Below are 14,866 nucleotides of genomic sequence, written 5' to 3'. Positions count from 1 at the left end.
GTCCAGCCACGAGTACAGAGGTCTGGACTAGACGACCTCTGAAGGTCTGTTCCAGTCCTACGGTTCTATGACTCAGTTGGTGCATGTAGCTAACTATGGAACTAACTGGAATTAACTCTCTTTCTTTGCGCCCTTTCCCTTTAGACTCTGTGACTGGGGTGCCAGGGGGACCACACTGAGGTTACTCAATTAAGGCAAACTGCAAAGAATGGGGCAGACATTCCCGAAAGCTGGTGGATATTCTAATACTGAGATCCACCCAGCTAACAACAGAACAGCTTCCACAATACCTTACTGGTTACACAGAAGCCAAAACACAGTTCCCTTAAAGCAACCCAGCCTTTGGGCTTCCACCCAGACAACCCAGTGAAATATGAGGAGGATACTGAAAATCTTATCATAAGAACGTTCTACCAATCCCAAAGGATCAGACACATTACCTCCCAGGTTAAGGAATATTTCAGATCTTACCCAAATACACACTTACAGCCAATCCTTATTAACTAAACTAAAATGTATTTTTAAACAAAGAAAAAGAAAAGAAAAAAGAGAGGATATTGGTTAAAAGATCTGTATACACACAGACATGAGTACAGTTCTGAGATCAGTTTCATAGTAGAGATGGTGAGCTTTGCAGTTCCAGGAGTTCTTAGAATTAGTCCAAAGATTCAGACCAATGTTTCATACCCAGAGTGATCTAGAGGAGACTGGAGATCTCCATCTTGCAGCTTAGTCCCTTCCCTTTGATGAACAATAAGCCTTTGATGTAACCTTCTGTTTCCCAAACCTCACCGGTAATTAACTCCATGGATTAACATAAGGTAATTTACCCACAAACTTTAAAGAGACATATAGATAATGACATTACTTCACCCAAGATTCATCTAAATGTTAATATTCCCTTTTGATCTCTGAATCAATAGCTATCGTGATAGACAGGAACTGTCTGTTTACATGGCTAACCGCTAACAAGATAGAAGTAAACACACACAATTAGTATCACCTCCAATTCTCTAACAATACAGGTTTGCATTTCAAATTTCTAGCCTAATTACCATTTACATACTTTTCTAACTTGTCTCTACAGGATGAATCCGGGTCATTTAGCCTGCAAGCTGCTTAATGCTTTCTGGACGTGTGCGTCAGACCCCTAAGTAAACTAAAAGAAGAACCTAAGCACATGCACCAACTTGTAACCATGACCAGCACGGGACAAACTGAGTCCTGTTGCTAGGCAGACTTCAGACCTGAACTAAGTAACCTCACTTTGCAAAGCCCTTGCACTTGGGGTTCCTGTAAGTCACAGTGGGGGGGTTATTTTGTTCTCACCATGAGGAAGCCACCACAAGTGCCACTCATCACCACAGCTGGCTTGTGCCCCACTGGGGCTGCTGATATGTTCATGGCTGAATGACAGGAAATACACTTTTCCAAACCCAAGGCTGAGCCCCAAGATTTCCAGTGCTCCCGCTGTGACACACAGGGTCCAGCCACCCCAAGAGGAGAACAGGGCGGGGTCTGAACCCCCAGGAGGGAGCAATTGACCCAACTGATGTCTGCAATGTTAGCGGGTATAAAAATATTTCAGGTGAGGTCTGTTATGAAAGCTTGTAATGTTCTGAGCTGGGTGGTCATTAAGAGCTCTGTACAGACAGTGGTGCTGAGTCTGTGTGTCCCTTGTGACAAAGTTCCTCCTCTACCTTGGTGGGTCCTGCACCTATTGGCGGATTTGCTCGCCTCAGAGGTTCACAGCCGCCCTCAGCTTGGCCACTTTTGCTAGTGGCTCAAACCTGCCGCTCACTCAGCTAACCTCAGCACTGGCCAGCCTGGGGAAAGGGAGGAGAACAATCCCCGCAGTCTCTGCTGACCCACCTAGTAGGTCAGGGCGTAGGCCAGGGACCTTCTCCCCTGGTGGGACCCACAGTCCAGGTCACTTCCTGTTGTATCAAATAGGGAGTTGAGGGGGATGGGGGAACCCGGGCCTGCCCTCTTCTCCGGGTTCCAGCCCAGGGCCCTGTGAAATGCAGCTGTCTAGAGTGCCTCCTGGACCAGCTGCATGACAGCTGCAACTCCCTGGGCTACTTCCCCATGGCCTCCTCCCAATACCTTCTTTATCCTCACCCCAGGATCTTTCTCCTGAAGCCTGATCACTCTTGTACTCCTCACTCCTCCAGCAGCACGCCTTCTCACTTCCTGTTCCTTGCACGCCCTGCCCTAACTGATGGGAGGTCCTTTTTAAATCAGGTGTCCTGATTAGTCTGCCTGCCATAATTGATTCTAGTATGTTCTTAATTGGCTCCAAGTGTCTTAATTAGCTTGCCCGTCTTAACTGGTTCTGGCAGGTTCCCGATTGCTCTTGGGCAGCCCCTGCTCTGGTCACCTAGGGAACAGTATATTTGCCTTCGACCAGACTCCTGCACCCCACTGATCTGGGTCTGTCACACCCTGTACAGAGAATGCTACACTCCTGGCCTGTACCACCATTCCAAGTGCACCTTCCAGCAGGGAGGGGCTCCCCCAGGCTAGTTGTTTAGACAAAACTAGCATCAAGTCCCATCCATTGTCCAGCCAGGAAGAGGCAACGGGGGTCCCGGAAGTTAATGGAAAGACCTTGAAACTGAGAAGAAAACCCCAGTCTTGCAAATCTAAGTCCAGCGGAGGGCAACAAAAAGGATTAGGGAGCCAGGGCATATGACTTATGAGGAGAGGCTGAGGGAACTGGGCCTATTTTGTCTGCAGAAGAGAAGAATGAGGAGGTGTAACAAAGCGGGCTTTGGCGGGACACTACTGAGAGCATCAGTTTAGGACAAATTGCTTGGAGCAGGGCAGCCACAGGCCAAGGTTGAGGGCCCTTTACTACTAAGGCACCAAACCAGCCAGACAGAGAGGACTTTGGTTTCACCCACTGGCTAACCAGAAGTCACACAAAAGTCACACAAGCAATTCCCTCAGACACTCCAGTTTCCCAGTATCATCACCAGCACTACTCGTTATGGGGATGAATGGTTATGAAAACCAATACTCCCAGTAAAAGAACAAAGGTTCTCCTGATCCCAAAGGGCCAAGCCCCAGACCCAGGTCAATATACCAGTTAGATCTTACCCACAAATCATGCTGTTGCCAATCCTTTAGAATCTAAAATCTAAAGGTTTATTCATAAAAAGAAAGAAATATAAAGGAGAGTTAAAATTGATTAAATGGAATTAATTACATACAGCAATGGCAAAGTTCTTGGTTCAGGCTTGTAGCAGTGATGGAATAAACTGCTGGTTTAAAGTCAAGTGTCTGGAGAACATCCACAGCTTGGATGGATCATTCAGTCCTTTATTCAGAGCTTCAGTTGGTAGCAAAATCCCTCCAGAGGTCAGAAGCAGGATTGAAGACAAGATGGAGGAGCTGCAGCTGCCTTTTATAGTCTCTTGCCATGCAGCCTGTGCTTCCTTTGTTCCAAAAACAAGCTGCCTAGCACATGGACTGAAAGCCTTAGAGTTCTCTCCATAGGCATATTCCTGCATGTCTTGCTGAGTCATAAGGTGTATCTGCCTTCTCTCAATGGGTCAGTTGTATAGCTGATGGTCCTTAATGGGCCATCAAGAAGCTAGGCAGTGCTGATGCCCAACTTGTCTGAAGTGTCACCCAGAAGCATAGTACAAGTTTGAAATACATACATACAAACATAAATACATATCTAAAACTCATAATACAAAGGCCACACAAACATATAAACTAGATCATCATATCTGGCAAGTTATGACATTTTTGCAGATATCTTACATGGCATATCTGGCTGATTACTTCGTGGGCACTACCCCAGAAGCCAACATTTGAACCAGGTATAGTGCCCAGTTTCAGAGTAGCAGCTGTGTTAGTCTGTATCTGAAAAAAGATGCATCCGATGAAGTGAGCTGTAGCTCACAAAAGCTTATGCTCAAATAAATTTGTTAGTCTCTAAGGTGCCACAAGTCCTCCTTTTCTTTTTGCAGGTATAGAGCCAATACTTATAACTTTAAATACAAAAATGATACATCCAAACAGACAGCATAATCTTAACCAGCAAATCATAACCTTTTCATAGACACTTTACTTGACCTCCTTCATATAAGATTTGGTGCAACTGCAGGACCTTGGTTGTAACAATGATCTATATAGTCATAGTTCATGTCTATTATGTCACACCCCCCACAGACCTCCCAGACACCCACTCCCCCACACCCTGCCCCTCCCCCAGGGCCAGCCTGAGGCGGGGAGCTCAAGTGACGCCCCCATGCCCCCTCGCTTGGACCAAAACTTTGAAAGGTCTCAATTCTGCCTTCTTCCTGTTCTACTCCTCTCATGGTCCTGCTCTGCTACCTACCCCAGTAAAGGAGAACTAACAACTTAAAATGCCTTGTTCACAAATTGTAAGTAACACTTACATTTGCTGTTCAGGTGTTTGAAAGTTAACTTTTCTTGTCTGCATAGTAAACACTGGCAGTTTTATCTGTGTGGCAGTTTAATCAAAGTGGTGCTTTCCATGCCTTCTTGGTTGCAAAGATTTGAACTGCTTCCTGCTGAAGGTCCACAATCTGGGCCAGCTCATGCTCTGTTGAGATGGTTGCAAGGCCAACCAGCCTCTCCTGTCTCATTGTGGAGCATAGATGTGTTTTTAACAACTTCAGCTTGGAGAAGCTGCGTTTTCCTGTAACAGTTGCCAGTGGAGGTGTTAGAATCAATTCTGAAGCACTTAGAGGAGAGGAAAGTGATTAGGAACAGTCGGCATGGATTCACCAAGGGCAAGTCATGTCTGACTAATCTAATTGCCTTCTATGATGAGATAACTGGCTCTGTGGATGAGGGGAAAGCAGTGGACGTGTTGTTCCTTGATTTTAGCAAAGCTTTTGACACGGTCTCCCACAGTATTCTTACCAGCAAGTTAAAGAAGTATGGGCTGGATGAATGGACTGTAAGGTGGATAGAAAGTTGGCTAGATTGTCAGGCTCAATGGGTAGTGATCAATGGCTCATTGTCTAGTTGGCAGCTGGTAGCAAGTGGAGTGCCCCAACGGTCGGTCCTTGGGCCGGATTTGTTCAATATCTTCATTAATGATCTGGAGGATGGTGTGGATTGCACCCTCAGCAAGTTTGCAGATGACACTAAACTGGGAGGAGTGGTAGATACGCTGGAGGGTAGGGATAGGATACAGAGGGACCTAGACAAATTAGAGGATTGGGCCAAAAGAAATCTGAGGAGGTTCAACAAGGGCAAGAGTCCTGCACTTAGGACGGAAGAATCCCATGCACCGCTACAGACTAGGGACCGAATGGCTCGGCAGCAGTTCTGCAGAAGAGGACCTAGGGGTTACAGTGGATGAGAAGCTGGATACGAGTCAACAGTATGTCCTTGTTGCCAAGAAGGCCAATGGCATTTTGGGCTGTATAAGTAGGGGCATTGCCAGCAGATCGAGGGACGTGATTGTTCCCCTCTATTCGACATTGGTGAGGCCTCATCTGGAGTACTGTGTCCAGTTTTGGGCCCCACACTACAAGAAAGTTGTGGAAAAATTGGAAAACATCCAGCGGAGGGCAACAAAAATGATTAGGGGACTGGAACACATGACTTAGGAGGAGAGGCTGAGGGAACTGGGATTGTTTAGTCTGCAGAAGAGAAGAATGAGGGGGGATTTGATAGCTCCTTTCAACTACCTGAAAGGGGTTCGAAAGAGGATGGATCTAGAGACTGTTCTCAGTGGTAGCAGATGAGAGAACACGGAGTAATGGTTTCAAGTTGCAGTGGCGGAGGTTTAATTTGGATATTAGGAAAAACTTTTTCACTAGGAGTGTGGTGAAATACTGGAATGCGTCACCTAGGAAGGTGGTGGAATCTCCTTCCTTAGAAGTTTTTAAGGTCAGGCTTCACAAAGCCTTGTCTGGGATGATTTAGTTGGGGATTGGTCCTGCTATAAGCAGGGGGTTGGACTAGATGACCTCCTGAGGTCCCTTCCAACCCTGATATTCTATGATTCTATGAGAAGTATGCGGAGAACAACAAAAGCATTTGGAAAGAGGGTGGTCATCTTATTTGCGCATATATATTCCAGAACAGCCTTTGGAGTTGATCTTGCTGAAACATATCTTGAAAGGGCTTTCAGTTCATCACCTAACTCACTCTCATCAATATCGCGCACGTCATCATGTGTCAACACCGTCCCTAGTGCCCTGCATTGCTACTGTAGGTCTTCTTCAGGTATAGTGAGGAGTTTGGGAATATCATACAACATCCCAAATGTACTGCTGTGTTCCTTGAGCTACATGAAACATGATTGTGTATTGCACAATCTAGCACCTGGTTAAAGAATTCAACTTTGAATTGTTGTTTGGGGTCTCTTATGAGATTATCCAATGCTTTGTAATCAAAATGTCTTCTTCTTTGGTGACTCTTGTACTCTTGAATGGGTGGGAAAATAGCTTCAGTGTGAAGATCCCCTGCCAACTTTTGTGCACTCTTCAGAATGTTTTGAAATCCCTCATCTGACCGGTAAGACTGTAGGTATGACTTTGCTTTGTCCAGTTGTTCCATTGCTCCAGATATATCAAGCTCAACACCTTGGAGTCTCTTGCTTACAACAGTATGTCATGCCACAACACTAAGCCACACAGAAATTTGAAGTTATGTATGTTTCTGGTGATTCCATTTCCCTCTGCCACTGTTCTCCCATCAACAATTCCTGTCATAGCATTATCCTCCATAATGACAACTATAGCATCATCGATCTTCCCAATTTGGCATTTGATAGGCTTTATCACCTCCACTTGACTTTCCCATTGTGTGGCACTCAGGGGTTTCAGTGTCAGAGAGGATGTTCCCAGATGTTGCTTCAAAATTTGCCGTCAATGAGTTGATGCAGAGAAAAATACATAGATGCTTTGAATTACATTAAAAAAGTCAGCAGGCTCACTAGAAGCTGATACTGCATTACTGAATACCAAGTTCAATGAATGAGAACTGCACGGGACAAAAAAAGCTCGAGCATTTAACTCTCGGATCCGTGTCTGCACTCCTCTGTTCTTTCCTCTCATGTTGGCACCATTATCGTAGCCCTGACCTCTCATGTCAGCTATTGCAATTCCCATATCTTCCAGCTTTTTAAGAAGCACATTTGTCATACCAGTTCCTGTAGTACCATCAATGTCAATAAATTCTAGAAAATGCTCTTTGACAGTCACCATTGCAGGGACATTTTCACTAGGTTCTCTGATGCAATCTTCTCTTGATGCTGATCATCTATGGTGGCCTTTAACCTTCGTCTCATCTCAAGCTCTTTCCACCTGTGGAATGCTCTCTGGTGATTTGCTGCCTTCTCATGGCGTGCCAGATTTCTAGCCCGATTTTTACAGTCCTTTCTTCCTGTAGAACCCATTGTGGCTGGAACATTAGACTGGAAGAGCTTTTTCAACAAAAACAGTATGCAGCATTCTGGGTTTTTAAGTACATAAGCCATGGCCTCTCCACTTTGTCACCATTGGGGATTTCACGCCAGTAATGTGTTGCATGGAAACTTCTATTTTCATTGTCTTTGGGGAACATGAAGTTTTTCCGCTTGCTGTGGCCCATGCAGTATAAGGAAGTCCCTCAGGCCACTGTTCAAGTGGGTCCACAGTCCTGGATCATCTAGACTTAAGCAACTAAACTCAGATTATTTCAAACAGTATGTTTCTTGCACCTCCACCACACTCTTCTCTGAGCTACACTTTTCTTCAGGAACGTGCATGGTTACATCCACTTGAGATGGAGATACGGAAGCTGCAGTAGCTACCAGGTCACCTGCACTCTGACTAACTGGAAGATCAGGCATCTCCTCACCACTCACATCCTCACTGGAGCCGAAAGGCTCACCGTGAACATTTGTGTCTATGTATCTCAGGAGAGCTCCTTCCTGCTTAGATAGAAAAGCTTCCTTTGCTTGCTTGCTTTTTCTTAATGCTGCCCCAGAGGGGTGTTTTGTTCTTTCACTCATGGCTGCTGTTTTGCTAGCTATAGTGGCTCTCAACACTCAGGTGAAGGGGACAAATAAGCAGGCTGGTAGCAGGGCCTGAGTGAGGGAAGAGATCAGCGTCTTAAGGGCTCAACTGACTCCTTCAGCTGTCTGCCTGCTCTCCTCAAGTGGGTTCAGGGAAGCAGCAGGACACAGGAAGTTCCCCGAGAAGCTGGGGTTAATCAGTCCAGGCCCTGGGGTTGCTAGCGAGGGACATAAGAGGCTGCTCCTCCTCTCTCTCCCTGCAGCTCCTGCTGCTTTCTGTTATTCCCTCTCCCCTTTTCTCCTGCCTGTCTGTTCTGTCTCTTGTGCCCTCCTTCCTGCAGCACAGCATCGCACCCTCTCTGGGCATCTAGCACAGAGAGAATACAGATGCGCCAGCAGCAGACAATTTTCTACGCTCTGGGTCCTAGTGCCCCCCCCCCGACACAATCTGTCACCCTCGGTGACTGCCTCAGTTCGCCTCACGGCAAGACCAGCCCTGCCCTCCCCTGGCCGCACTCACCAGCTGTGCTGACGGGCGAGGTGACTGTCTGCTAGGCTGAGCCAGCAGCATGGCTGGGGCTGGTCCCGGTCTCAGTCCCGGGACAGGGAATCACTCTGGCCCCTTGGGAGCAGTGCAACCAGCCAGGCCAGTTTGCAAGTATGGATGTATTAATTAGGGCTAGGGCAGACCTGGGATCCTGCTCCTCATCCGCAAACAAAATATTTGGGGGTGAGCTAGAGTGACGAGCCAGCTCCACACTAGGCCTGTGATCTTGATTCAAGGTCAGAACCAGGCCCCAAATTTCCATCTCCGGTTCAGATACCTCCCAAAATCTTGGGTTGTTTCAGACCATTGGGAGGTGTAAATATGGCTAGATCTTGTTTTCACGAGGATGTCACCATTGTCCCTGGGGAAAAAAAACTAATCCTGAAACCAGCTGATGGGATGAGACTACAGGGCAGTGACTTACAAGGCAGTGGGCATTTCTGTGTGGTACTGGAACCAGCAAGAGTTTATAGGGAGCAGGAAATTAAGGCAGCTGCATGAAAAATGCAACCTTCTGTTCCAACTTAATCCAGAGGCTCCGGGTAACCAGCCCTCTGCTCCCTACATGCCACTAGGGACTACAACTAAGTCTACGATTTAGTCAGGGAGGGCATGGCCGTCACTGATTCCAGATCTCCCTGACTTAGTTTGCTGTCAGCAGCTGAGCCCAGGGCTGAAGGCAGGACTGTGGGCCCCGACTGCAGCTGGGGCTGGAGCCAGGACCCTTTGCTCCCCTGCCCTGCAGCTGGGGCTGCAACCAGGCTCCTATGCCCGTCCCATGGCTTGTGACAGGAGTTGTAACTGGGATCATGTACCCCTACCCCGTGACTTCAGCCAGGGGCTGGAGCCAGGGCCATGAGCCGCTGCTCCTCAGCTAGTGGCAGGAACTGCAGCAGGGGCCGTATGCCCCCCTTGCAGCTTTCTAGGGTTGTGCGTGCCCACTCCCCAATGGTTGCAGTCGGGGTTGTGCGCCTGTGACCCCCCCCTCCCAATGTGTCCTGATATTTTACTCTTGCGATCTGGTTACACTAATCAGCCACCCCTTGCAGAAGAGGATCCCATTGACAAAGGGCTCATGACTGCTCTTGCAGCTGCTGGGACAGGCCAGACAAAACAGCCCACCTGAACCATTCTCTCTTCCCCTGGGGGGTGGCGGGGCTGCTGCTTGTCTCAGCTCCTATCTCCTAAGGGCACCTGGTGCTGCTGCCTCCGTTCGCCCAAGCTGCTTACATGGCAGCCGCTGCCTTCCTTCCAAACCAGCCTGCCTCACTCCCCTACTGCCTGAGGGAATTTGGAAAAACACTGCAACTAGGACTTGGAAAGGACGCAACCAATAAATAAAACACCCGGCCCACATATCTTGGACAGTGCCCTTTCTCTTGGTTTCCCACCTTGAGGTGTGAAAGTCCAAGGGACCAATGTCTCTGATGTGTCATGCCCCTTTTCGCTCCGCCGCATCCCACTCAGTTAGGAGACGTTGCTGACCTCTGACAACAGAGTTCAGGGATGCTGTTGGGTTGGTTCCCGTTGTGCCCCTGAGCAGAGAAGGTGGTTGAATGATGCTTCCACCTCTGCTCATCAGTGTCTTTGCCGTCTCTGCCATTCTTACTGCTGTGGGCTGTTGTGGTCTCTGCCTCTGCTCTTTCCACTGTCATAAAAACATAAGAACGGCCAGACCGGGTCAGACCAAAAGTCCATCCAGCCCGGTATCCTGTCTGCCGACAGTGGCCAATGCCAGGTGCCCCAGAGCATGCTGCTCACAGCAGCCATCACTGTCCTGCTCACAGCAGTCACCGCCACTGCTGCTTCTCACTGCAATTCTGTGTTTCGAGGTTCCCCCACGTAACCCAGCCCTCAGTGATTTCAGCTCTTTAGTGATTTCACTGGCCAACATCCTTGCTGTTGCCTCCTCTGCATTGTCTATTTCACTGCAGCCCTGTCTCCGTACCCCCTTCGATCAGCTTCTCAGCTAGTTCAACTCTAATAATCACTGAGAGAACCAGGACTGCAAAGGAGTCTAGTCAGTTCTGTCTTTAAATACTGGAGGGAATATGGCTTCCTGTCCCCACCCCCCTCTGACTCTTCTTTGGATTTGGCATAACTATCCCTGCCTAGCGAGTGAAGTTAAAGTTAGGGTTACCCCCTCAATCAGGGCAGGCTAAGTATAAGCCCGTGCCCTTTACTCGTACAATCGGGATAACAACATTCCATTACCTCTGCATTCAATGCTAAAGTGAAATTTAATCTGAAACAGCCAAAATAATCAAACAAGCAAATCATCAATTTGTAAGCACCACCATAATAAAATGATATGTAACAGTCAGCATGGATTTGTCAAGAACAAACCATGTCAAACCAACCTAATATCCTTCTTTGACAGGGTAACAAGCCTTGTGGATAATGGGGAGGCAGTAGATGTGGTATATCTGGACTTTACTAAGATTTTTGATACTGTCTCACATGACCTGCTCATAAGCAAACTAGAAACAGAGCCTAGACAAACCTATTATAAAGGTGGGTGCACAACTGGTTGGAAAAGCATACTCGGAGAGTAGTTATCAATGGTTCACAGTCATGCTGGAAGGGCATATCAGGAATCTGTTCTGGGTCCGAGTCTGTTCAACGTCTTCATCAATGATTTAGATAATGGCATAGAGAGTACACTTATAAAGTTTGCAGATGATACCAAGCTGGGAGGAGTACAAGCGCTTTGAGGACAGGATTAGAATTCCAAATGATGTGGACAAACTGGAGAAATGCTCTGAAGTAAATAGGATGAAATTCAATGAGGACAAATACAAAGTACTCCACATAGGAAAGAACAATCAGTTGCACACATACAAAATGGGAAATGACTGCTTAGGAAGGAGTATGGCAGAAAAGGATCTGGAGTTATAGTGGATCACAAAATAAATACGAGTCAACAATGTAACTCTGTTGCAAAAAAAAAAAAAAAAAAAAAAAAAAAAAACCATCATTCTGGGATGTATTAGCAGGAGTGTTGTAAGCAAGACTCGGGCCGTAATTCTTCCGCTCTACTCTGCGCTGATTAGGCCTCAAGTGGAGTATTGTGTCCAGTTCTGGGCACCACATTTCAAGAAAGATGTGGACAAACTGGAGAAAGTCCAGAGAAGGGCAACAAATATTATTAAATATCTAGAAACATGACCTGTGAGGGAAGATTTAAAAATTTGGGTTTGTTTTGTCTGGAGAAGAGAAGACTTGGGGGGAGGCATGCTAACAGTCTTCAAATATGTAAAAGAGTGTTATAAAGAGAGGGGTGATAAATTGTTCTCCTTATCCATTGAGGACAGGACAAGACAAGAAGTAATGGGTTTAAATTGCAGCAAGGAAGATTTAGGCCAGACATTAGGAAATAAACCTTCCTAACTGTCAGGGTAGTTAAGCACTGGAACAAATTACCTAGAAGGATTGTGGAATCTCTGTCTCTGGAGTTTTTAAGAGCAGATTAGACAAACACCTGTTAGGGAGTAGATAATACTTAGTCCTGCCTAGTGCAAATTGATCACTTTGGCAACGCAGGTCTCTCCGCTGATCCCCTACTCAGAGTAGGTGTGTCTATGCAAATAGTTTGCTCGTGAGGTCTTTTCCCCCAGTTTATCACTAGCTGTCATGAGAGAGTGCACTCAGACCCTGTTCACAGCAGCATCCTTATCCAGCACAAGTGGGAATCCTGGTGGGCAGTATGGTAACACTGGTGCAATGGTGACAGCTCCTTTCATCTCTTGGGATGCCTGGTTGCATGTGGCTGTCCATCTGAATGCTGATCCTTCTCTGTTCCTCCATGCAGCGGGCCAGCAATCAGCAAACCCCTGTACATACCTCTGGTAGGCAAGAGGCAATCATCATGAACATCTGTCATTGGGGCGCATCCTGGGATCCTGGCCATTCTGCTATTGCAGCCACTTTTTTGGAGTCAGTGGAGATTGTCCCTGGAACAAGTTATTTGAGGGGGAGGGAAGATTTTCCCTTTGGAAGAGCTTGCACTTTTCAGGGAAGAGTTGTAGGTTTGCTCGTTAAAGCAGCTCCAGCACATGGACCAGGATGTCGCATAAGTACACTTGACATTCAACAGATGGCAGATTCCCCAAGACGTGCTCCATTAGCCGCTGAAATATAGCTGGTACATTACACAATCCAGACAGCATTATTAGCAACCTGCCACAACCCCTGACCTGAGGGAAAGATGGTCTTTACACAGGCAGACTCTTTCACCTTGATCTGCCAGGACCTACTCTGGAAGCCAGTGAACAGAACTACTGGGAACTTTCTAATGCTTCCAGTGGTCTGGAAGAAATATAATTCCTGGCAAAATCTGCAGGCAGTTAACACAAAATTGGTGGCATGGTAACCAATGATGGGGACAGGTCAGTTATACTGTCTGACTGGATCACTTGGTAAAATGGACTTATTTGAACAACATGCGTTTTAAACACAGCCAAATGCACTATCATATATCTAGAAACAAAAAATACATGTCACGCTTATAATACTTGGTTTTCATTCTACCCTCCCAGACCCTCAAAACTACACCCACCTGCAGCCCAACCAGTCAGGGAGGGGAAGTCCATTACAGTATCTTTCTTACAAAAGACTTGCCAAGATTAGGCTTAATCAAAATGCGTTGGAGGCTCTGGCTGGGAGTGGCAGTGTAATCAAAGCAAATGTTCTGTGTTTTAACAGGGATCTCATGTGGGAAGTCGCTTGTGACTGAAGTGTACGTCCTACATCTGTGCAAAGATGAGTTTCCTGGAAATAGTGTGCAGCAATGCAGCAAATGAAAAAACGTGCTGCAGTCATACAAAATATAGATATCCACTGTTGTTCTTAGAGCCAACAAAGGAAAAGAGAAGAACTGCAGAGTGCACTGGAGATCCTGAGAGATGCCCTCAAGAAGAATCAAGTCCTTGTGGAAAAGCCCACGGAGTGGCTTCTCCGTGACAATGGAGATCCCAAGTTCTGGATGCTGACAGCCAAGTTGGTTAGAGACCTCATCTCAGTGCTTGAGGCAGTGACGTTTATGGAGGACCTTTCTGGAGAGAATATTTTTGCAAGAGTTTATGCAAAATCTGAAGACAAAACCATTTATTTGGGCCCACAATTCTGGGAGGCTTTTAAACATCTTGCAAAAGATTCCCAGCCGGGAATGCTAATCCATGAAGCATCTCACTTCCTGGGTACAGATGATATTACCTGTGAGGATGTCCCTGTTGACTGCAGAGGGCTGATGGTAACAACTAATTCAATGAGTCTGGATAGTGCAAACTTTGTTCCACTTTCAGGAGTAGTATTAAATGCTAACATTGAATACGAGTTTGAACTTACCCTAAATCACAAAGGAAAATATGAGAATGGACAATATTCATGTTGTGGAGAAATAGCGAGGAATTCAGTTTGTGAGAGAGCTGTACCTGCTGAATTTTTCAGTAACTCTTTCAGTGAAAGGTAAGCAACTTTTATTTCCAGTGAGCTCTCTTGCATGTAGGTTCCCTCACTGCCCCTTCCCTTGTGAACCTAATGCCTTGAATGTCACAAGTGGCATTTTAGGACATGCCCGTTTGTTTTCTGTGTTTGTGGACCTGTCAAAGGGGAGTCATTGCCCAGCTGGAAGACCATCAAATATTCCCATTCCACAGAGATCTCTTCTTGGCCCAGTACTATTCAGTCTCTTTCCCAGTGGTCTGGAAGAAAATATAGGTCAGTTAAACAGACTGATCCGGATCACTTGGTAAAATGGACTCATTTGAACAACATGCATCTTAACACAGCCAAATGCATGATCGTATATCTAGAAACGAGTACAGGTGTCACAGATCCACAGGTCCAGTGCTCTCGCACCGCTCTGGAAGAGTCCCTGGGAGGACCCCTCAGTGTGTCAGCCCCCTTAGGGTCACACTCTCTCACTGGGGTAAGCCATCTGGCTTCACCACCTCCTGGGCCCAAACCTCAGAGCCTTCAGTACCCCTGGGTCATGGTGTGAGCTCCCCTCAGTGAGTCCACCTGAGTTGGACACCTGCAGGAGACTTGCCCACCTAGAGGGAGCACTGCACCCCTGGTTTCCTGACACTGCAGTGACCCTCCGACAGCACTGTGACTGCAGAAGGATTTATTAGATGTCCGGAACACATCGTAGAAAGTCCTTAGTTAACAGAGAACAGAAAGTTACAGCAAAGTCCATCTGGGTCAGACCCAGATCCCTGACCTCTTTAGTCCCAAGTTCAGAAGCTTCTCTCTTGCTCACACTTAACAATCTTACCCCAGTTCTTTGTTTTCCAGCTGGTCACACCCGGCTGGCCTCCTAA

At 46.8% G+C, this 14,866-nt stretch overlaps 1 long non-coding RNA gene across 1 annotated transcript; it reads right to left on the bottom strand.

Annotated features, from left to right (window-relative positions):
- Positions 1-3,614: 3,614 nt before the first annotated feature.
- Positions 3,615-14,614, bottom strand: LOC122458042. The gene is made up of 3 exons (XR_006277857.1): positions 14,367-14,614; positions 7,706-7,709; positions 3,615-3,624 (listed from the first exon to the last, which is right to left on the bottom strand). It is a non-coding gene; the product is annotated as an uncharacterized LOC122458042 (long non-coding RNA).
- Between the last annotated feature and the right edge of the window lie 252 nt (positions 14,615-14,866).

Source organism: Dermochelys coriacea, chromosome 11 (assembly GCF_009764565.3).
Source record: "Dermochelys coriacea isolate rDerCor1 chromosome 11, rDerCor1.pri.v4, whole genome shotgun sequence".
Classification (NCBI taxonomy): Eukaryota; Metazoa; Chordata; order Testudines; family Dermochelyidae; genus Dermochelys; species Dermochelys coriacea.
This window is presented reverse-complemented; position numbering and strand designations above follow the sequence as displayed.